Raw genomic sequence first — 23,588 nt, 5'->3', positions numbered from 1 at the left:
CAGATAAAAAGATTTCAAACTCTTTGTGCAAACACAATGAAGGAGCATTTTTGAAAGAACTCCTTAACACTAAAGCCAGGGTGTTCTTCGATATGGGCAAGTCTGGTCTTTTTCGGAACACTGCAGATTGCCCGAATTGACTTCGACTTTCTTGAGTTTTATGTAGATAAAACTTGAGAGACCCGACAGGGCACAGGACTCTCTCTGGCTCCTGCCCACTAACTTGTGCCATCCTTGCTTCCAAGCTCCTGGCCCAAGGACAAAACGGGTTTCCATTCTTAGGGCCACAAACGGAAGGCTTAGAGAGCACACCGCCTTGTGTTCTCTAAAGCCAAAACGTTTGTGACGATGGCTTAAAATTTCACTAACCTCTTTGTCGTATCTAGGGTGGTTAGAAGAAGGCCTTCCTGATCACATGCAAGAAGTTAACAGGTAGGAGAGGTTCGAATGCTTTAACATCAAGAACTTCAGACTACGTCTAAGTTCCATATTGAAAGCTTCGATCTGGACATGCACAGTCAGTCCGTCTGTACTAAAGTCAGGTGACCGACCAGTTGACCAGTCAGACGAATCAAGGACAGCAAGGCTGTACCCTGAAGACCATAAGGCACTATTCTTCGCTGAAGGATGAGTGTCTGGACTGCCTGTGCGATTCAATCTAGCAAACCTTGGGGTGTATCAACGCAACCCAAACGTCGTCAGCGAATCAACTCCTGACTCGAGCTTCTGGTGCCAGAGAAAGGAGCGAGGAGCAAAAAGGCGATTCAGTCCCGAAGGAAGAATGCCTGACAGTCCAACCTGGTCCTCATGTTACACGATCATCGGGGTGTATAAACGCAAACCGACTTCGTCAACAAGAAAACTCAGGGCTACTATATGTCGCCTGATCTCGCACGAGTGTCTGACTCCGAGAAAACAGGTGAGACAAAAAAGTAGATGGTGAGCGAGATTCGAGATTCCACAGAACTCAAAGATCGTGAAGGGGTTTGTTGTTTGACAGACGCAAATCTCTGAGCCCAAAGGCCGTCAACAACATATTTGCGTATTCTTTAATAGTTGTGACTGCCAGCTTATCCCATTCTTCAGACGGAAATGGAAGACGGTAATCTTATTCCTGTCAACATCTCGATAGCCTGAACGTAGTCAGACTCAGAGCGGAGAGGTTATAGGTACCTTTCGAGTTAAGAGTCAGACCGACTCTCTCGGAAAGGTCCTTGGAAAGTGAACTAGGAAGTATGTGACCCTCTGTGAATCCAGGATCCTGAAGGCCAAACATGGGCGATCAGCGTCATTGTCGCTCCCTGTGACGTCATAAATCCTCTTATTACATTTCCTAAACGATTGAAAAGGGAAAAAGAGACTAAACATCCATCCATCCCGTTCAATATCATAGGATTGGCATTTAATGGTACCGATCCCGGATCGAGAATAAGGGAGCAGAGAAGAAGAAGCCTCTTCGTCCTCAACATATCGAAGAGAAGAATGAAAGGGCGTCCCTAAAGTCTCCACAAACTCTCAACTTACTTCTAAATAAATATTTCCACTCGGAAGTCAATAGTTGCTGCCGTCGATCGAGAAGATCGTAACGGACTTTTGCAATCCTGTAACGAACCTCTAGAGGATCGTTACATTCTACGCCTGTTTGTTATAATAGGCTCTTTCTCGTAAACTCGAACAGGGACGAGAGAAGATACTTCTTAAGATATGAGAGAGCTGTGGAATATCAGAGTTGACTTGGACCACTGGTTCCCAAAAACTCGTTTCGAGGACTGGAGGGACTACCGAATCGCTTTACTTCTTTCAGATTAGATCCAGGACATTGAAACCCTATCCAGATGTCCGGCACCTTCTTTCTATCACCTCAGGTGATAGACGCACTGAGAGATGTTCAGAATCATTCCTAGATCTTGAATAATATTTGTTTCCCGGTAGGAAAAAAACTGTGATCTAATTGCAGTCTATTCGGGGAAACAAACTTCTTCAGGAAGAAATGGTCCCCAGCAAGCTCATCATTCCCTCCCCGAGTATGCTTACTTCCCTAATAAGGCTGCGTTTTGCCTAAGCAGGAGAGCATATAAAAGTGCAATGTTGCGGTAGACTCGTAGTTCTATACCGTGCGGTAACGAGCACCGAAAGGATTAAGAGATAACTGCTGTTGAACATAGTAAGGCAAAACGAATGCAACGTTTATTCATTCATGTAACGAAATCCCTTCAATCTTAGGCTAAAGTCCGTGATTGTAGGACAGAGATACAGTTAGTCAGTCAATCCCGCAGGAGAGACGTAACCGCCAGCACAGAGATCGGTTAGTCAGTCAATCCCCGCAAGAGAGAGAGAGACGTAAACCTACCGCGGCATGACAGCGCACGATCTGTTACTGGTGTGGCCTCGGTTGGGACTGGAGGACAGACACAGCGTGACAGCAGCAGCCAGCAGCTTACGAATGTCGTCTCTTAACTTTATGTCTGGGTTGCCAGCTACCCTATTCTACGAAGAAATAGGTCCGTTATTTTTTGAGCAGAGACTCTCAAGCTGGATATTTAAGCGAAACAGAAAAACGCTAAATATATAGATGCGTTTGTGTCGGTCAGAAAACACTACCATACAACGGTAAAAGATAAATCGGAAACTCCTGGAAGGCTGCAGGGAGTAACGATTAAATGTCCTTAAAATAGACAATAGACTCTCGGTTGCCATCCGAAGAGGTAACTACAGCAAGCGTATATGACTTGAACCAACCAAAATAAAATAACGCAAGGCAAAATGATATTGTTATGATACAATAAAGTTTGTTCATACTTACCTGGCAGATATATATATATAATATAGCTGAATTTGGAATACAGCTACATACATATCTGACAGGCAAGTTTCATGAACAAAACTTAAGAGAATCGAAGCGTCAGCTCAAGCTTCTTATGTTATTGGACATAAGCTTCATTGACGTAGTCTACAAGTCTATTTCTTGTAAGAGTCTGCGAATGACGAATGAGAGCTCTTCCGAATCTTGTCAATAAGAGCTTATTCGCTTACGCAATATCAAGTTAATGAGATGTTTGTCAATGAGAACTAACCCATTTACGGGACAAAGAGATATTTTGTCAATGAGGGGATACCCACTTACTTGACAAAACGATAGTATATGTCAATGGGGGGGGAAAGTCACTGAATTGACAAAACGTAATCCAGGAAGTCGAGCATTTTATTTTTCCGATTCCGTCTCAAACGAGGAAGGGGCAAGAATCCTGTTAAGAGACTAGGCTTACGGCAGGTAGAAACGACGATGTTCAATTCGGCAGCGTAGTCCCCGACTAGAAACTAACAAAAAACCTATCATCTGAAAAACCCTTCAGATGGGCTAAAAAGCTTGCAAAATTATCCTGGGGAAGAGGAAGAAATTCTCCAACCAGCTTCCTCTCCCGTATCACAACTAAAGCCTGCTAAAGCTTAAAATTTATTGGCAGATATGGCAAAAGAAGTCCTATCTTGCGCTTTCCTGAAGAGCGTCCTTTTGATGAGTACCTTTGCAAGAATCCTACTGAAACATTGCCGAGAGTCCTGACGTGCAGGACATCGAGCCTTTACCTAACCCGTAACTGCCTTATCGCAAAGTCTTGACTGCGGTAGAGAAAACGAGATCTTCCCTAGAGCTTTCCTTAACTCCATCCACCTTTGCGAAAAGCAATATAATATTGACAGAGACCTCTTGAATTCACGAAACCCGAGGTCTTGCTGGGTTTCGAAGACGAAGTTGTCTGTTCACTTTAAGCTTCCTCCGAAGCACTGCTTACTTCATTCTTTTGCATGTGAGGTAAAAGGTATCACCGAAGGTAGAGGTAAAAATTCTTGAGGCCCAAATCGTAAACAAGAGCTTGAAGAGTTCAATAGAAACGTTCAGCCAGGCGACACACCTGGCGTGCGCTGGCGCGCGCGCTCGGCGTCCACTGGCGCGCGCGGAGTGCGCTCGGTATCCACTGGCGTGCGCTCGGCGTCCACTGGTGCGCGCTTGGCGTGCACCCGCCGCGCGGCTGCTCCATCCGAACGTCCCGTCCAAGCCGAGCGTCAAAAGAAGCGTGCAGAAAAAGCGTCACGCTCCTGAACAGGCGTCAAAACAAGCGAGATACATCTCGGAGAGAAATCCGACTGCACGAAAACAGTCTCAGGAGAAGGGTTTTGATCGTGTGAGAATACGAGGGGCGACTGGCGAGGGAACGCCTTCTTATTCTCACAGTAACAAAGCTCGGACGTCCGCTCTCAAAAGCGTCCTGCTACTAAGACTTCTATTTCATATTTCTCGGTGGAAAGACGTACACGTGATCAGGCGACGTTCGCCTTCTTACTTCTCACTGGAACGCATAACGAGAGAGAGAGGACGTGAAGCGTCCTCTCTATAAAGATGACATTGTTATGATACAATAAAGTTTCATACATACTTACCTTACCCTGGCAGATATATACATAGCTATAGACTCCGTCGTTCCGACAGAATTTCAAATTTCGCGCACTCGCTACAGGTAGGTCAGGTGATCTACCGCCCTGCTCTGGGTGGCAGGGCTAGGAACTATTCCCGTTTTCTAATCATAATCTCTCTTCCACCTGTCTCCTGCGGGGAGGCTGGGTGGGTCTTCAATTGTATATATCTGCCAGGTAAGTATGGTATGAAACTTTATTGTATCATAACAATGTCATTTTCATACATTCAACTTACCTGTTCAGATATATACATAGCTGATTGACACCCTTTGGTGGAGGGCAAGAGACAGCTAACTAACTGAACTAGACAGGTAAACAACATATGTTGTAGGTATAAATAAACCTTAGTTCCTACCTTCTTAGATGGAAGACTTCGTGCGGCTACCGCCTAGGAGTCTGCTTCTCTCAAGAACCTTAGCGAGATAGTGATCTGTGGCCAAGAATCTGGATCTGTCGATGGGGTCTCTTCCACTTACTCGACAGAATCCTAAATGGCGTTTGTCAATGGGAGCACATCCGCTTATATGACAACACGCACTAATTTAAGGAGCACACAACCAATCCCGATCACCCGATCCTAACCCGTGTTAGTTCTAAGATTGCCTAGAGTTATCCCCAAACTCTTTGCAAACAACCACAAACTCGAAAATCATACATACAAAAATAACAAATTTTTGTACCCCTCTAATAGTCAGATGTCACTCGATTTTCAAATAAAGAGAAGTGAAGGCCGCCTGTGCGACAACTGACACTCCCATCAACCGAAAACCCGAGAACACATCCGACAAGAGGGTTACGTACATAATTTTAAGGATTGGTGCTTTCTCCTTTACCCAGAACCGTCTGTGCTGACACAAACGGACCTAACGAAAAGCATTTATCATAACGTAACTCGTACGTCTTTTAAATAATGGGATGCAACACAGAGTTGCATCTCCAATAAGTTGTATCCAAAATGTTCTTTAGTGACATATTTCTATGGAACGCCACCGAGGTTTGCGATTGCTCTAACTTCGTGGGCTCCCACTCTTAGGAGATTAAACGAATCATCACACTTCTTATGAGGCTTCTGTGATAACACTTCTCAACAAAGAAGGCTAATGCGTTTCTTAGACATTGCTCTCGGGGTTGGGGTCTTTCACTGAGCACCAAAGACTTTTCTGCGAACCCCCCAACTGCTTCTTCCTGTCCAGATAAAAACTTTAGAGCTCTAACTGGGCACAGGGATCTTTCTGCCTCTCTGCCCACCAAGCTAGAAAGTCCTTTAACTTCGAAGCTCCTGGGCCATGGGATTCGAAGGGTTTTCATTTTGGCCAGAAAAAGGGACTGAAATGAACAAAAATTGCTGAGTCTCCTTTGAAGCCAACTCTTGATTCCAGGGCGTGCAACTCACTGATTCTTTTTGCCGTTGCAAGAGACATCAGAAACAAAACACTTTCTCGTGATATTACGGAACGAAGCAGTGTGAAGTGGTTCGAATTCCTCTGATGAAAGAAAATTTAAGAACCACATCTAAGTTCCAGCTTGGAACCTTAGGTTCGCGTGATTTAGATGTTTCGAATGAACGAATGAGGTCGTGCAAATCCTTGTCATTCGTTAGATATCTAATCCTCTGTTTCTAAAGACTGCTGAGAGCATACTCCTGTACCCCTTAATAGTTGGTACGAGAGATGCGACTCTTGTCTAAGAAACAGAAGGAAATCTGCAATTTCGGTCACAGAGGTACTGGAGAGGACAGCTTCTTCGACTTACACCAGTTTCTGAAAAACTTCCCACTTCGCTTGGTACACTCGTCTCGTAGATGATCTGCGGGCTCTAGCAATTGCATTTGCTGCTGGCGAGAAAACCCTCTCGCTCTGACGAGTCTTTCGATAGTCGAAAGGCAGTCAGAGCAAGAGCTGGGTAGATTTTGATGGTACCTCTCGAAGTGGGGTTGTTTGAGCAGATCTGTTCTGTTTGGAAGAGATCTGGGGAAGTCCACTGTCCATTCCATCACCTCTGTGAACCAGATTTTGAGCTGGCCAATACGGAGCGATCAGAGTCATCTTGGTTCCTTCGGATGCCACGAATTTTCTGACTACTTCCCCCAGAATCTTGAACGGGGGAAAAGCGTTAAACGTCTATTCCTGACCAGTCCAGGAGAAAGGCGTCTGTTGCATACGCTCGGGGATCCTCCACCAGGGCACAAAATGTATCTATCCTTTTGGAGAGGAATGTGGCGAAAAGATCTATTTGAGGCTTCCCCCAAAGGCGCCACAGGCTCTGACAGACTTCTGAGTGGAGTGTCCATTCTGTGGGACGGACCTGGAATCTCCTGCTCAGTCTGTCCGCTCTCACATTCCTCTCCCTTGAACAAACCTTGTTAGAAGAATTACCTTCCGTTTGTTCGCCCAAATCAGTAGATCCCGTGCCAGCTCGTACAGCGCAAAGAGTGCGTCCCTCCTTGCTTTTTGACATAAGCCAGAGCTGTCGTATTGTCCGAATTTATCTGCACGACTTTGCCTCTGACTATAAGTGTCGAAGCTCTTTAGCGCCAGGTGAATTGCTAAAAGCTCTTTGCAATTTATGTGCCATGACACCTGTTCTGCCGACCAAGGTGCCTGACACTTCTCTGGGTCCCAATGTTGCACCCCAGCCCGCCTCCGAGGCGTCTGAAAACAATGTCCAGGCTTGGGTTCCGTATTTGCAGGGACACTCCTTTGTTTTTCCTTTAGTGGAAGGCAACCACCACTTCAAATGGTGTTTTATTTCTTCCGATATTGGAAACGTATCCGATAGCTGACCTGTCTTCCAACTCCAACTTCTTCTTAGGAAGAACTGAAGCGGTCGAAGATGTAATCTCCCTAGGAGAAAGAACTGTTCGAGCGAGGAAAGGGTTCCCAGAAGGCTCAGCCATTCCCTCGCCGAAGTGCGCTCTTTCCCTAGAAAGTTCGATACTGTGGCACAGCCTTTCTTTAGTCTCTCTTGCGATGGAAAAGCTCGAAAACCCCGAGAATCCATCTGAATCCCCAGATAAACCACGTTCTGGCTGGGGATCATCTGAGACTTCTCGAGGTTCACGATCAGTCCCAAAGACTTTGTCAACTCCAGTGTTATTAACAGGTCCTCCAAACACTGCTTTTGAGACCTGGCTCTGATGAGCCAGTCGTCCAGGTACATTGAGACATTTATCCCTTTCAAGTGTAGGTGTCTCGCTACATTTTTCATCACGTCTGTGAAGACTTGAGGAGCCGTGGACAGGCCGAAACACAGGGCCCTGAACTGATAATTTCTGCCTTCGAACATAAATCGAAGGTACTTCCTCGACGAATGGTGGATGGGCGGGATGTGGAAGTATGCGTCCTGAAGGTCTATGGACACCATCCAATCCCTTGCCGTAGTGCTGCAAGGACTGAGGCAGACGTTTCCATGCTGAACTTCTGTTGTTCGAACAAATTTGTTCAGCGCAACTTACGTCCAGTACCGGTCTCCATCCCCCGAGGCTTTTGTTACAAGAAACAAGCGGTTGTAAAACCCCGGGAGTTGCAATCCAGTACAAGTTTCTATTGCTCTTTTTTCCCACATCTGTTCCACCATTTGACGAAGAGTGTCCGTCATCATCTGGTCCCTGTATCTGGCGGACAATTCCCTCGGAGATGTTGTCAAGGGAGGAATGTCCTTGAATGGGATGCGATACCCCTTCTTGATAATCGACATCGTCCAAGTGTTGGCTCCTAAGTCTTCCCAGGCTTTCGCAAAATACTGTAGCCTGGCTCCTACGGGTGTCTGGAGGACAGAACTCTCACTTCCCTTTCTTAAAGGCACGGAAGGAAGACCTGCCCCTCTTATCAGTTGACTTCCTTCTGGCGATCGGTCTAGTTGGAAGACCTCCTCGAAAGGGCTGTTTCTGAGCTGGGCGAGCCACTTTCTTCTCTTCACTAGCCACAGGCCTACTCTTCCTTGATGATTGTCTAAGGAGATCCTGGGTGGCCTTTTCCGTCAGAGAATGTGCGATGTCCTTCACCAACTGCGATGGAAAAGGTGTTCAGAGAGAGGCGCAAAACAATAAGGCGGCTCTCTGCGAATGCGAGACGGCCTTTGTGAGGAAAGCACCTGTGCACCGTCTTTTTCTTTAAAACTCCTGCACCATATAGCGAGCATACCTCAGCTGATCCATCCTGAACAGCCTATCATGCAAAGCTAGGATGCAATTCAGGGTTTCTGGGTCGAGTTGTTCATTTCTTGAGATTTCTTGGCCAGAACCAACCCCAAGGGACCAATCTAAGAAGTTAAAAACTTCTAGGGTGTGAAATAGACCCTTGATGAGGTGGTCCGTTTCCGAAAGCCCCCATGTAACCTTTGCTGCATTCAAGGCGTGCCTTCTAGACGAATCCACCAAACTCGAGAAATCTGATTCGGCTGAACGGGACAGAGACAATCCCATATCCTCTCCCGTTTCGTACCAAATTCCTCTCCTCCCTGTAAGTTTGGCGGGAGGCATACAAAAGACCGTCCTTCCTAACTCCTTCTTCTTCTTGAACCAGGAGTCAAGAGATTGTAGCGCTCTCCTCATAGAAATGGCAGGCTTCATTTTAAGGAAAGAGGAAGACTTGAGTGTTTTTCGTGCTCGAAAACTGCGAACGTGGAGAAGGGGGAGCAGCTGTGTCAAAGAGTCTCCATATTTCTGCAACAGAAGGGACGAAAGGACTTTATAATTAAGATCCTTCCTTCATTTCATCCTCCGATGCATCTTCTGGGTTAAGAGGCTCGGAAGGAGAAGGCTCTCTCCTTTCTACTGACTCTTCTCTTACTCTCTTCCGGTGTCAGGTTCATACGAGGAATGCGGCTGGTGTACCAGCAGGAGATCTCGCCTGGGAGGAGTAGCGTGCTTGGGATCCTCCTGGCGCCTGGCAGGCGCAAAGCGCCTCGAATACTCCTGGCTTTCAGCAGGCGCCTGGCGTCTGGCAGGCGCATTTTCATCAGGCGCCTGGCGCCTGGCAGGCGCATTTTCATCAGGCGCCTGGCGCCTGGCAGGCGCAAAGCGCCTCGAATACTCCTGCTTTCAGCAGGCGCCTGGCGCCTCGTAGGCGCATTGTGTTCATAATACTCCTGGCGCGTGGTAGGAGTATTAAGTTCCGCATATTCCTGGCGCCTGGGAGGAGTATCAAGCTTCGTAAAAAAACTCCTGGCGCCTGGGAGGAGTATGGCCTTTATTAGGCGCATTTTGTTCAGAATACTCCTGGCGTTTGGTAGAGTATTAAGGTCCGAATACTCCTCGGGCGCCTGGGAGGAGTATAATCTTCGGAAATACCCCGGTGCCTGGGAGAGTATTTAGTTCAGAATACTCCCTGGTGCTTGGGAGGAGTATCCGTCTGATGTTTAGTAGGCGCTTTCCGTCTTATAAGTGCTCTACTCCTAACAGGATCTTCTTCTTCACCCAGCTCTTGGCGCTTGATTGAAGATCTTGAATGTTGTCCTGGCTCGTTACGCCTACTCGGAGTTTGGCTTCTGGTTGGCGCCCTACTCTTGACAGGAGTAGCTTCCTTTCCTACTTCTCGCTGCCTAACGCACCGCCCCCCCCAGAGATGGCGCCTGTGCGACAACTCCCCTGAAGGATGCGTCGCGCCTGGCAGGAGATAGTTCTTTAGATCTTTTAATAGGAAGCCTATCATCCTTCTTACGAGTAGGCTCCTTATAACGAGTTCCTACTAGCAAGGCTAATTGCTCTTGCATATTCTTAACAAAAATTTTATTGGTTGAGAATCTTCCGAATCAGGAGAGGGAGATCTGTAAGGCGCTCTAGGATCTCCTCTAGTCCCAGAGTCTGACTGTATTCTCGCCCTCTTTACTACCGAAGGAGCTCCTCCTTCCGAGAAGCGCTCGGGACTCGAATTGATCTCATGTTCAGCAGGCGCCTGGCGCCTGGCAGGCTCTTGCTACTCCTCTTCAAAGGACGGGAAAGATTCGACTCCTTCCACCCTCTTCTCGGAGAAGGCGAACTCGACGACGAAAAAGCACTCTCGTAGGACCCTCTTATAGCGGTCTTTAGCAGTCGATACGATCGATTCTGCCGAAGGGACGCCCTGATCGTTGGGGATTCTCCACAACCCCCGTACGGCTTTCGACTTTCCTTCTCCTCCGGGCCAGGAGCTTGGAAGAGGTCTAGGCCTGGGAGCGTCGCAGAGACGACCAGACGCCCCCGCCCCTCCACTACACTGGGGACACTAATATCACTGCCACATTCATTTCCTTACATTCCAAGCCGCGACCTTTTCCTGCATTTTCTGAAGGGAAGCTCTAAGTTCTGCTATTTCCGAAGCCGAACTAGAGGGATTAGCCATTTGTGAACTGGGCTGAAACAGAATGGTCATTATCATCATAGGAAGAAGCTACAGAGCTAGAAAGTAAATCATGAGAGGCAGACCTTCTATGGGTTTTCTTCCTCTCTCTATCTCTCTAACTCTTCAAGTAAGAAGTTAGATTCTTCCACTCTTGTGCACTCAGATTCTCACACTCATTACACGTATTCTCAATTGAACATTCAACCATTCTACACCCTCTACAACTAGTGTGAGGATCTACCGAAGCTTTCGGAATCCTCACCTTACAGCCCTCATTCACACACACTCTGAAACTAACACTAGAATCAGACATATTCACAAAATCCAAAAACCAAGTCCAAAAAACAGTCCACGATAGCGAATGCCAAACAACGATCCAAGTACGTCACCAAATATCAGCGAGAGATGATCAAAAGCTTTGCGAAAAACGAATTCTAGTCAGGAGGAGTAAACAACAATGTTGATACAGCCGGCGACAGAGAGATTATGATTAGAAAACGGGAATAGTTCCTGCCCTGCCACCCAGAGCAGGGGCGGTAGATCACCTGACCTACCCCTGTAGCGAGTGCCCCCCCTGCGAAATTTGAAATTCTGTCGGGAACGACGGAGTCTATAGCTATGTATATATCTGACAGGTAAGTTGAATGTATGAAACTTCTATTTAGAGGGCGCGAGTCCTTCCGAAAGCTCCAACCCCTGCGCGGGGAGGACGCTTCGGAGGACGAGAAAGCAATCCTTCAGGATTCGTGCACGTGCACGCACTTAGGCAGTCTGGGGATTTTCATCAGAACTGCCGAAGGCACGCCAGATCGGTGGGGGTTCCTCGTAACCCTCCTTCGGCTTTCGACATGCTCTCCCCGGGTCCTGGGAGTCAAGCAGAAGGTCCCGGCCTAGAGGCGAAATAAGGCCGATCTGAACGCACCCTCCACTACACAAGGGGCACTGTCACTGCACTTAGCCACTTCGCTATTGCTCTCTAAAGCAAGCACTTTCGATTCTAAGATACGAATCGAAAGAGTATTAGAGAAAGGGCAATAACCTCTACAGACACTGTTTAGGGCCCGAAGGCAACATTACAGGGTTATGAGAAACAATAACAGAAGTAGCACTCTTCACAACAATGAAGGAGAGCGATCACCTCTCGCAGACATATTCATAACCCGTAGGCCATACTACAGGGTTAGGCAAAAAAAAAAGTCTACAGGAAGGTTAGCAGGTTCACTACCCTGACTTTTGTTTACTGATTAATTGCGTACATACGAATCATACGTTTTTCCTTACGGAATTAGACATGTTTACTGATTAATTGCGTACATACGAATCATACGTCTTCCTTACGGATTAGACAAAGTCTCACACTCCTTACATGACAAATCTCAACAAAGAAGCAAGACCCATACCCCTCGTGCATACCAAGTGCGGATCTACCGAAGCTTTCGGTAGCCACACCCTATCTTTGCAGACAAACACCCTCTGAAACTAGCCTAACTAGATTCAGATATCTATGCAAAAATGAATCAAATTCAAATTCAATTTTAAGATAGCGTATGTCTAGCCACAAATCCAAGTAAATTAACAAAGACAATTAGGATACTTAGCGGCAATGAGTTTCCAAAATCTAAGACGGAGGTACTGGAAACAGGTGTTTCCAGCACGGCGACAGAAAAATTATGAATAGAAAATGGGAATGGTTCCTGATACCCGCCTCCCAGCGGCGGGAATGGGTACTAACCACCTGGCCGACCACTGCGTGTGTCGGAAGTTTTTAAAATTCTGTCGGACTTCAGAAAATACAGCTATATATATATCTGACAGGTAAGTTTTCATGAACAAATGTATATATAAATAGCCAATTCAAAATTTATATACAATGAACAATTATATGTTGGAATATAGTTTTATTTTCTGCAACTCAATAACTTCTTCAAAACACTGAACCACTCCAAAAGGATTTTAATTGCAACCATGACATGAACAGCCTCCCTTCATAATATTTAGCATAAGAGGCCCTGAGTTTAATTCAAACCTCTGGGTTAAAACACACTACTTCTAATATGTCATATGTCATGATCATTACGTAATAATAAATTTTGCAAAACTTAAAATTCAAGAAACTTTTTCCTTGGAATAATCATATGAACAGACCATAAACATAGACATGACATTTTATCCTTGTAACCATGACTTTATTATTATTAGTTTTAAACTAATAGTCCTCTGTACCACATTTAAATTGTTTTATGGTATTTCATAACCCCTAGACTCAAAAGGCTTGCCTAATGGATTAATTCTTACTACTATGAGCAAATAACCGAGTTAAAGATAAAATGGGGGAAAGCCAGTAATAAAAAACAAAGCATAGAGAAGATTGGGAAGCAAGGAGTAAAATTACTTCTAAAAGACCTGGATTGAAGTGAAAACTTGAGTAGGGTTAACAAAAATTACTTTTAAAAGACCTAGATGAAGTGAAACCTTGAGTAGGTTTAATAAGAACCAAACAGAATCAACACAAGAAAAGATACAATGAACCAGATAGTATTGGCGAGTTTGAAAGATAGTGTTAGGAGCCTTAGATATACCAGCAATACGCTGTAGCACATCTATACTGCCATGCAAGGGCATATTGTTAGTTGTTTCCTTGGCCAAATTAGAGAAAACAATGCTGAAGGGAAATTTATCATAAGGGCACTTACCGACTGCTTGTATATCAATGATCTCAGACTTTCTACCTCTGTCTCCAGCTCTGCCAGTCGGAAATGCACATACTGATTGTCTAGAATTGATTTTCCAAAAGCCTTCCTCTCCCTGGTATATTTAATAGTCTCTTGGATACATAACTCTGAAGGCTTCAAGCCCATCACAGATAGCATTATTCGCTCTGCCATGGAACTAAACAAGAGAGAAATGCTTCATGAACTTAAAAGAAATTAAAAAATACATATGAAAACCAAATAAAATTCTCAAAGGATGCTGCTATACAGTAATGAATATCTAAAAGCTCCCATAACAGTATGCACAGGAAAATTAATATCCAACCCCTTCAAAGATAATTGCAAATATTTTAGTATGCTTACTTTGCCTTACAGGATAAAATGACTGAATTTCACATTTGTTAACGCTCACAATAGACCACTATTGCACATTTATCATGTAATAAACATACTGCTAATAAAACGACAATGGTAATCCCTACACATTCTCATAATACCTGTGCATTCTAATACACACTATACAGAAGAGAATGAAAAATACGATGAGCACAAACATGTCGGGTTCTTAATGCGAATTTAAAAGGATTAGTGTCACTGGCTACTGACTTAGAGTAATTCTGTATTTTCATTCCTTGTCTCATTTCATAAAATTGGTCACAGATTCATGATGCTTACCCCATGCATTTGGTAAATGAATCCCTTCCCTCCTCTCCAATGATATTTTTGCAGGAACACGAACTTCATCAAAGAAAATTTGGCCCGTATCAGAGCTCCGCATACCCAGTTTATCAATGAGTTTTGTTAGATGAACACCTGAAAAGACAATACCTGAAGAATTTTCAATTCTCAAGTGTCTTAAAATAGAACACTCTTTTCTCTAAATGGTCATAAATGATTCACAGTTTCCAGGTAAAACTCTTTCTTCAAATGATGTGTGTAAAGGCAAACCAGTCCTCATAAGTTGTGGTCTAAAAAAAAAAAAACAAAAAAAAAAAAAAAAATCTAATTGAATGAACTGGCACTAATGCCTTACAAGACTAACCCGAGATATCTTGTAACAGTGTTCTACAAATTTTGGGACTTACTACAGGATATCCCTTAATAAAGTTGAATGCTAACATAGGACTTATTACAAAGATTGCTTTTGTGATCCACAGTGTTATTTCAAGGATTCTTTGAGATATCTAATGCTATATCGAACATTTGGCAGTGGTTACACTTGCTGCTGGAAGTCGTCGTCTTTTTTTTTTTTTTTTTTTTTTTTTTTTTTTTTTTTTTTGTACTACTAACATGTCATAAGTAGCACTTCCCTGGTCATCCTTATTGTTTTTGTTTGTTTGTTTGTATTTTGCTTTTCACCTGTGTTTTAGGGAAGTTTAGGTCGTTTCATTTGTCATTGTAGACTGTATACATTATATTATTGATTTATCATGTTGCAGTCATGTTTTGTTTGCTAATCCCATGCCTATTTTGAGGTACGTCGAGTAACCGGCAACCTTGAGTTTGTTCATTTGTTTTATATCTTCTTTTTGCCTGTTTTAAGGGAAGTTTGGTTGTTTTATTTGTCATTTTAGGCTGTTTATACATTGTATTATTGATTTATCATGTTGCTGTTGTCTTTTGTTTGCTAATCCCATGACTATGTTGAGGTATGTCAAGTAACCGGCAACCTTGAGTTTGTTCATTTGTTTTATTATCTTCTTTTTGCCTGTTTTTAGGGAAGTTTTATGCCAAGTATGCACCACTACTAGCTCTCCAGTGGTGACTGAAAATCAGTTTCTTTTATTTTCTCATTTTTTTGTTTTGGTTTTTATTTATTGCCTATTTTCAAAATTACTAAAACTAAGCATACGAGATATCTTGTGATAGACCAAAATAGGTATAGTAGTACTTAATTTGTATGAGATGCTTCATTAATGAGCATAAAAAGGTCTCAAATTGAGTTTCTAAAAAATTAAAAAAAAAAAAAAATTGTTAAAATTAAGATGTATAGTATGCAAACAACTTATATATTCAATTAATTAAATAAAATAACTGGAAATTTTTTTGACACATTGTTAAAAATAATAAGTAACTTTAAGGGGGTTAACCTTGTATTTAAATTTCTTCAGTGGTTTTGACTTGAATGTGAATATAGAAGTAATAATCATTATGGAGTAATATGGATATTGTCAGGTTTTACAATAAAAGTTTTATACATACTACCTGACAGATATATACTAGCTATAGACTCCCCGGTAGTCTCCGACAGAATTTCAAATTTCGCGGCACACGCTACAGGTAGGTCAGGTGATCTACCGCCCTGCCCTGGGTGGCAGGACTAGGAACCATCCCAGTTTTCTAATCAGAATTCTTCTCTTCCACCTGTCTCCTGCGGGGAGGCTGGGTGGGCCATTAAATCGATATATCTGTCAGGTAAGTATGTATAAAACTTTATTGTAACATGACAATATCCTTTTTTTATACCATTCAACTTCCCTGCCAGATATATACTTAGCTGATTAGCACCCATTGGTGGTGGGTTAAGAGACAGCTAACAACTGAAATAGACAGGTAAAACAACATATGTTGTAGGTATTAATAAACCTTGGTTCCTACCTTATTAGGCTGAAGACTTTGCGGCTACTGCCTTGGAGTCTGCTTAGCCTCAAGAGCCTCAGCGAGATATTGATCTATGGCTAAGAGTTCTTGTGGGTCTGCCAATGGGGTCTTATCCACTTACTCGGCAGAGCCTAAAGGCTTTGTCATTGGGTGCTATTCCACTAACATGACAATACACCTTGTTCAAGGAGCACAAAACCGATCCCGATCACCTGATCCTAACATCCATGTTAGTTCTAAGATTGTAAGGAGTTATCCCCGAACTCCTTACAAACAACCAAAAACTCGAAACATAATTACACTTTCATTACATCATACACAAAAAAAATCGTACTCCCCTACTAGTCATACATACCCTTGATCCCTACCAGCAATGACACTCTGCTCCCGTGCGACAGAAGTGAGCTTGCTAATAGAAAACCAAGCACATATCTGACAAGAAGGGTTTATGTACGATAAAAACACAAAATTAAGGATCAGTCTTTGCTCCAAGACCCAGTACTGTATCTGCTGATACAAAAGGGACCTAGCGAGAAGCACTTCTCATAGGTCACTCTCACATCCTTCAGATAATGAGATGCAAACACTGAATTGCACCTCCAATATGTATTCTCTAATGATATTCTTTAGAGACATATTCTTTTGGAACGCTAAGGACGTTGCTACTGCCTCACTTCATGAGTCCTTGACCTTTAGAAGACCGAAGGATTCCTCCGAGGCCAGTTCTTGTGAGCGTCCGTAATAACGCTTCTCACAAAGAAAGCCAACAGGCGTTCTTGGACATGAGTTCTTTTGGGGTTCTTCACCGCACACCAAAGACCTTGTTGGCAAGCTCCCATCTGTCTCTTCCTCTAAATTGTATTTAAGAGCTCTCACTGGACAGAGAGATCTCTCTATCTCTCTGCCTACCAGGTTAGATAGGCCTTTTACCTCAAAACTTCTGGGCCAAGGTTTTGAACGGGTTTTCGTTCTTTGCCAGAAACACATTCTGGAAAGAACAGATGGCAGCATCTCCTTTGAACCCCACCGTGGAATCCAGAGAGTGTAATTCGCTCGTCCTCTTGGCTGTAGCGAGAGCCACCAGGAACAAGCATTTCCTAGTGACGTCGCGGAAGGACGCCAGATGTAAAGGCTCGAATTTATCCGATGAAAGGAATTTCAGGACCACGTCTAGATTCCAACTAGGTGTTCTAGGAGTAGCTGCTTTCGAAGTCTCAAAAGATCTAATTAGATCGTGTAGATCTTTGTCGTTAGCAATGTCCAGGCCTCGATTCCTGAATACTGAAGACAGCATGCTTCTGTATCCTTTTATTGTCGAGACAGATAGGTGTGATTCCTCTCTCAGAAAGAGGAGGAAATCGGCAATATTCACTATAGAGGTACTGGAGGAGGACAGCTTCTGACCCTTACACCACCTCCTAAAGACTTCCCACTCTTTGACTGGTATACTCTTCTCGTCGAAGCTCTGCGGGCTCTAGCGATAGAGCCCGCAGCCTTGCGAGAAAAGCCTCTCGCTCTGACAAGTCTTTCGATAGTCGAAAGGCAGTCAGAGCGAGACCTGGGAGGTTGTGATGAAACCTCTCGAAGTGGGGTTGTCTGAGTAGATCGTGTCTGTTTGGAAGCGATCTGGGGAAGTCCACTATCCACTCCAGCACCTCCGTGAGCCATTCCTGGGCTGGCCAAAATGGGGCTATTGAGTGTCAACTTCGTGCTCTTCGAAGCTACGAACTTCCTGAGCACTTCCCCCAGGATTTTGAACGGGGGAAAGGCGTATGCGTCCACACCCGACCAATCCATGAGAAACGCGGTCTATTGCGAAGCTCTCGGATCTTCCACTAGAGAGCAAAAGATCTCTATTCTTTTGGAGAGGAACGTCGCAAACAGGTCTATGTGAGGTCTCCCCCACAGGGACCAAAGACTTCGACACACTTCTTCGTGTAGAGTCCATTCTGTGGGAAGGACCTGATTTCTCCTGCTCAGTCTGTCCGCTCTCCACATTCTTGATCCCTTGAACAAACCTTGTGAGGAGAGATATGCCTCCTCTTTCTTCCGTCCAGGTTAACAGGTTTCTTGTCAACTGATAGAGGGAGAAAGAGTGCGTGCCTCCTTGCTTGCGTATGTAAGCCAGAGCCGTGGTGTTGTCCGAGTTTATCTGTATCACCCCGTCTCTGACTATCTCTTCGATGAACTTTAAGGCTAGGTGTATGGCCACAAGTTCCTTGCAATTGATGTGCCAGGACACCTGTTTCCTTTGTCCATGGTGCCTGACACCTCCCTTGCTCCTAGCGTCGCTCCCCATCCCGACGCCGAAGCGTCGGTAAATAACACTTGGTCTGGGTTCTGCAGAGCAAGCGATACGCCTTCGTTCTTTTGAAGTGGAGGGATCCACCACTTCAGATGATCTTTTACATCTTGTGGAAGTTGGAAGAATGTCCGAGAGTTTGACACCCGTCCTTCCCAACCACCCACCTCTTTGAGAGGAAAAAACTGGAAGAGGTGGCGAAGGTGTAAGTCTCCTCCCTAGCGAGAAGAACTTTTTTTCTTTTTCCAATGAGGACAGGGTCCCTAAAAGGCTCAGGTAATCCCTCGCTGAGCTGTTCTTTTCTCTCTAAGAAGCTCGAGATTCTCGACAACCTCGTGCGATCTTTCTCGCGAAGGATATACCGAAACCCCGAGAATCCATCTGAATCCCCAGAATAGACCAAGTTCTGGCTGGGGATCAGTTGTGACTTCTCGAGGTTGACGAGCAACCCTAGCGAATCTATCATGTTCCTTGTTACTTCTAAGTCCTCCAAGACACTGAATCTTTGACTTGGCCCTGATCAGCCAGTCGTCCAAGTAGAGGGAGATGTTTATCCCCTATAGGTGAAGCCATCTTGCTACATTCGCCATCAGGTTGGTGAATACTTGTGGGGCTGTAGACAGACCGAAGCACAGAGCCCTGAACTGAAAGATCTTGTCTCCTATTACAAAGCGAAGATATTTCTTTGACAAATGGTGAATGGGAACGTGGAAAATATGCGTCTTGCAGGTCCAGAGAGACCATCCAATCTCCTGGACGAAGAGCCGACATTACAGAGGCGGGACGTTTTCCATGCGAAACTTCTTTTTCTGTACGAAGCGATTCAGAGCGCTTACGTCCAGAACTGGCCTCCACCCCCCCCGATGCCTTTGGGTACTTAGAAAAAGGCGATTGCCAAAATCCGGGGAGTGTGGATCCTGCACAAGTTCGATGGCCTCTTTTTCCCACATTGCTCCACCATATGAAGGAGAGTCTTTCTCATTAACGGGTCTCTGTACCTCGCTGACAGGTCCCGAGCGTAGATGTTAGGGGCGGGCTGTCGTCGAAGGGGTATTACATATCCCTTCTTCAGGACCGACACTGACCAAGGGTCGTGAGTCCTGAGTCCTGAGTCCTGAGTCCTGAGTCCTGAGTCCTGAGTCCTGAGTCGTGAGTAGTCGTGAGTAGTCGTGAGTAGTCGTGAGGAGTCCGGAGTCCGGAGTCCGGAGTCCGGAGTCGGACTCCTGATCCTGACTCCTGACTCCTGACTCCTGACTCCTGACTCCTGACTCCTGACTCCTGACTCCTGACTCCTGACTCCTGACTCTGACTCCTGACTCCTGACTCCTGACTCCTGACTCCTGACTCCTGACTCCTGACTCCTGACTCCTGACTCCTGACTCCTGCCTGGATGCCTCTACACTCCTGGCTCTGGGCTCCTGCCTCCTGGTTGACTCCTCACTCTTGGCTCTTGGCTCCTGCCTCCTGGGTGACTCCTCACTCCTGGCCGGTGCCAGACGTCTGATCGTTTCATCCAGGTTCGTACCGGAAACCTCCACCTCGAGTAGGAGTATCGATCCTGGAGGCAGATACCTCCATACGTCTGGAGGATCTTTTAATAGGAAGGGAGTGTCTTTCCTTCTAGGAGGCTCCTTTGACAGGACTCCTACAAACGACGAAATCTGTTCCTGCATCGCCATCATGAACCTCTTTGTAGCCTCCTCTTTATCCTCTTCGGGAGGAGGGGAAGGAGGAGGGGAGAGTCCATAGCCTCCACCTCCTGCCTCCTTCTCACTCTAGTTGAAAAGAATGGCTCTTCTTGCCTTCTTCACTCCCGATGGAGACCCCTCAGGGAAGTTTTCAGGGCTCGAGTCAATATTCGGAGCCTTCCAACTCCTCTTGAGAGGCCGAGATCGATCTGAATCTCTCCAATCACGTCTCGGTGATGAAGATCCCGACGACGAGAAACACTCACGTAGGACGCTTTACAATAGCGGTCCTTGGCAGTCTGGGGTGTCACAGAAACCGCCGAAGGGACACCTGATCGGTGGGGATTCTCCACAACCTCCTTTCGGCTTTCGACATTCCTTCTCCTCTGGGCATGTGAGCTTGGAAGAGGTCTAGACCTAGGAGCGTTTGCTGAGCCGACCAGATGCCCCCTCCACTACACTGGGGACACTCATATCCTGTCCACTGAAAAATCACTAGCCTTACCTTGTATGGCAGCCATTTGTTTTCCATCAACTTGAAGGCTGCTTTTAGATCCGCAAGTTCTTTTGCTGGATCTACAGGTTCTGCAATAGGAGAAGGGGCTGCAATGGAAGGAGAAGTAGCAATACTTACCCTTGGGGAAGATCCCAAGCTTGGAATTAGTTCAGATCTAGAACTACTTAAACTTCTATGAGAAGCCTTCCTCACTCTTTCTCTTTCTAACTTTTTTAAATAATTAGTTAGATTCTTCCATTCGTTCTCACTCAAGTTCTCACATTCCTTACAAGTATAGTAAAAGAACATTCATACTCCCTGCACCTCTTGCATACCGTGTGAGGGTCTACCGAAGCTTTCGGCAACCTCACCTTATACAGCCTTCATTCACACAACGTCTCACAACCATACCGAGTCAGACATTATTAAAGAAAATTCCAAAATCAAGTCCACAAAACAGTCCACAAAAAGCGTATGCCAATCCAACAATCCAGATACGTCACCAAAAGTCGGTCAAGAAGATCAATTGCCGGTGAAAAAAGAAAAACCAATCGAGAGGAACCAACAACAATGTTGATGGTCCGGGCGTGACAAGAAGAATTCTGATTTTTTTAGTTGCAAAACGGGGATGGTTCCTAGTCCTGCCACCCAGGGCAGGGCAGGTAGATCACCTGACCTACCTGTAGCGTGTGCCGCGAAATTTGAAATTCTGTCGGAGACGACGGAGTCTATAGCTAAGTATATATCTGGCAGGGAAGTTGAATGTATAAAATTTAAATGGTTTTTCTTTCATACCACGATTATCTTGACTTGGAAACTGTACTGTCAATAATTAGAAAGCTCTAACCTGGTGACTTCATGGGGACAATTACAAGGGATTTATTCTTGTGGGGAGGTCCCTGATTTGTGTTACACAGTAGACACATCCAGTCAGCAGACCAGGCATTTGTAATCCACAGCTTCTGACCATTGATGATCAGGTCATCTCCTTGACGACGAGCAGTGGTCATCAGCCCAGCCACATCTGACCCTGCATTTGGCTCACTGACCCCAAGCAACTAAACTACATCTCCAGCAATACTTGGAACCAAGAACTCTCTCTTTAGGTAGTCACTTCCAAACCTGAAATGTTTCAAGTTGTATTGTGGATATCTTATTCCTTTAAAGACTGTCAAGTTGCATTTGTGAAACTATGTAAACATTGCTCTGGCTCTTACAATCTATTGTGTCAAACCAATAGCTGAACATGCCACCACATGGCTAAATGCTCAGTCTCCTTGTTACACAAGAAGAATTGTTCTGGTGCTGGGTATTTAACCTATTTTTAATGCTTCAACATGCACCTGAATGTGACAAACATGTGAGAAAAACACCCCTTAGGCAAGTCTTTTAAGGCTTGTCCAGTTACATCTTACAGTTCACCGTGTGGACAAATTTTTATTTTAAAATCATTAATGGTCACAAACAATCAATAAAACTTAACAGGAGGATGTAACTTCATGTCATTACAAGTGCTTTAATGTACTGACACACTAAAAATCATGACCATGATTACTGTGAAGGTTAACATATCCAGTGCAGAATGTCAGCAAACAAAAGCATTACTGGAGATTAATAATTTCCAATTAGTTAAGATTATCACTGTCAGTGTACATATTCTATAAAGGCAAATGCTGTACACCTTAATAACAAAATAACACATCCCAAAAATATTGATCAGACGCTAAAACAAGAAAGAGATGACATACTTAGCAAGAGCTGGTGTTGTCAAAATCTGTTTGCACACCAACCCCCATCACAACTCCCAAAGCACGGGCATATCCGATTGCCTCTCCGAATGCTGTTTGATTACTTGTGGTCCAATCCCAAGGCCTCCATATTCTGCAAATAATTCAGAGGACATATATTTCCCAAGCTTAATTCATGTACACTGTTGTGAAAAAATTAAAATTTGTCGAAAAATGATATGTTATATACAATAAAGTTTTATACATACTTACCTGGCAGATATATACTTAGCTATTTGACTCCGTCGTCCGACGAAATTCGAATTTCGCGCACACGCTACCGGTAGGTCAGGTGATCTTACTTACTGCCGCTGGGTGGCAGGACTAGGAACCATTCCCATGTTCTATCATATTTTTTCTATACCCCCCGCCTGTCTCCTGAGGGGAGGTAGGGTGGGTATAAATCGTATATATCTGCCAGGTAAGTATGTATAAAAAACTTTATTGTATCATAACAATATAATTTTTATACATTCAACTTACCTGTAGATATATACTTAGCTGATTCACACCATTGGAGGTGGGGGACAGAGACAGCGAAATATAGATTCAAACAGGAATCACAACAATCGTTGTGGGTAATAAAATAAATAAAAACCTTGGTTCCTACCTGTTTAGACTGAAGACTTCATGAATACAATCCAGAGTCTAGTCAGTCTCAAGAGCCTCAGCGAGATATTGATCTATGGCTAAGAGTCTTGTGGGTCTGCCAAAGGGGTCTTATCCGCTTACTCGGCAGATCCTGGAAGGACTATGTCAATGGGTGCTTATCCCTTACTTGACAAGAAACCTTATACAAGGAGTATAACACGATCCCGATACCTTAACCTAACCATGTTAGTTCTAAGATTGCAAGAAGTTATCCCCTAACTCCTTGCAAACAACCACAAACACGAATCACAAACATTCGTACACTTAAAAGTACAAAATAAAAATAAAATTAAAAATAAAAATAAAATTTTTTTGTGTACAATCTAGCCAGTAAGACTTCTCTCGATTCCCTACGACCCAAGCAAGGATGCCCGTACGCCAACAAGCAACATTCTAGTCAGCAGAAAAACAACAACCCGTCTCACAAGGTAGATCTATGTACCATCAAAAAAATAAAATATCAAATACAAAATTTTCTAAGGATTGTTATGTGTTCCCAACCCCAGCACTGTATCAGCTGATAAAAAAGGACCCAGAGAGAAACACTTTTCATATGTCA

The 23,588-nt window shown here is 44.4% G+C and overlaps 1 protein-coding gene and 1 long non-coding RNA gene across 9 annotated transcripts in view; both read right to left on the bottom strand.

Moving 5' to 3' along the window:
• The window catches only part of LOC135207906 (probable acyl-CoA dehydrogenase 6), an 86,274-nt gene that overhangs the window by 45,052 nt on the left and 17,634 nt on the right, over positions 1 to 23,588 (bottom strand). The gene's annotated exons all lie outside the window — the stretch shown is intronic.
• Positions 14,211 to 22,440, bottom strand: LOC135207953 (uncharacterized). Its single transcript, XR_010313088.1, has 3 exons — positions 22,340 to 22,440; positions 21,439 to 21,713; positions 14,211 to 14,317 (listed from the first exon to the last, which is right to left on the bottom strand). It is a non-coding gene; the product is annotated as an uncharacterized LOC135207953 (long non-coding RNA).

Source organism: Macrobrachium nipponense, chromosome 11 (assembly GCF_015104395.2).
Source record: "Macrobrachium nipponense isolate FS-2020 chromosome 11, ASM1510439v2, whole genome shotgun sequence".
In the NCBI taxonomy this organism is placed as follows: domain Eukaryota; kingdom Metazoa; phylum Arthropoda; class Malacostraca; order Decapoda; family Palaemonidae; genus Macrobrachium; species Macrobrachium nipponense.
Note: the sequence above shows the minus strand (reverse complement) of the source record. Positions and strands in the feature narration are given on the sequence as shown.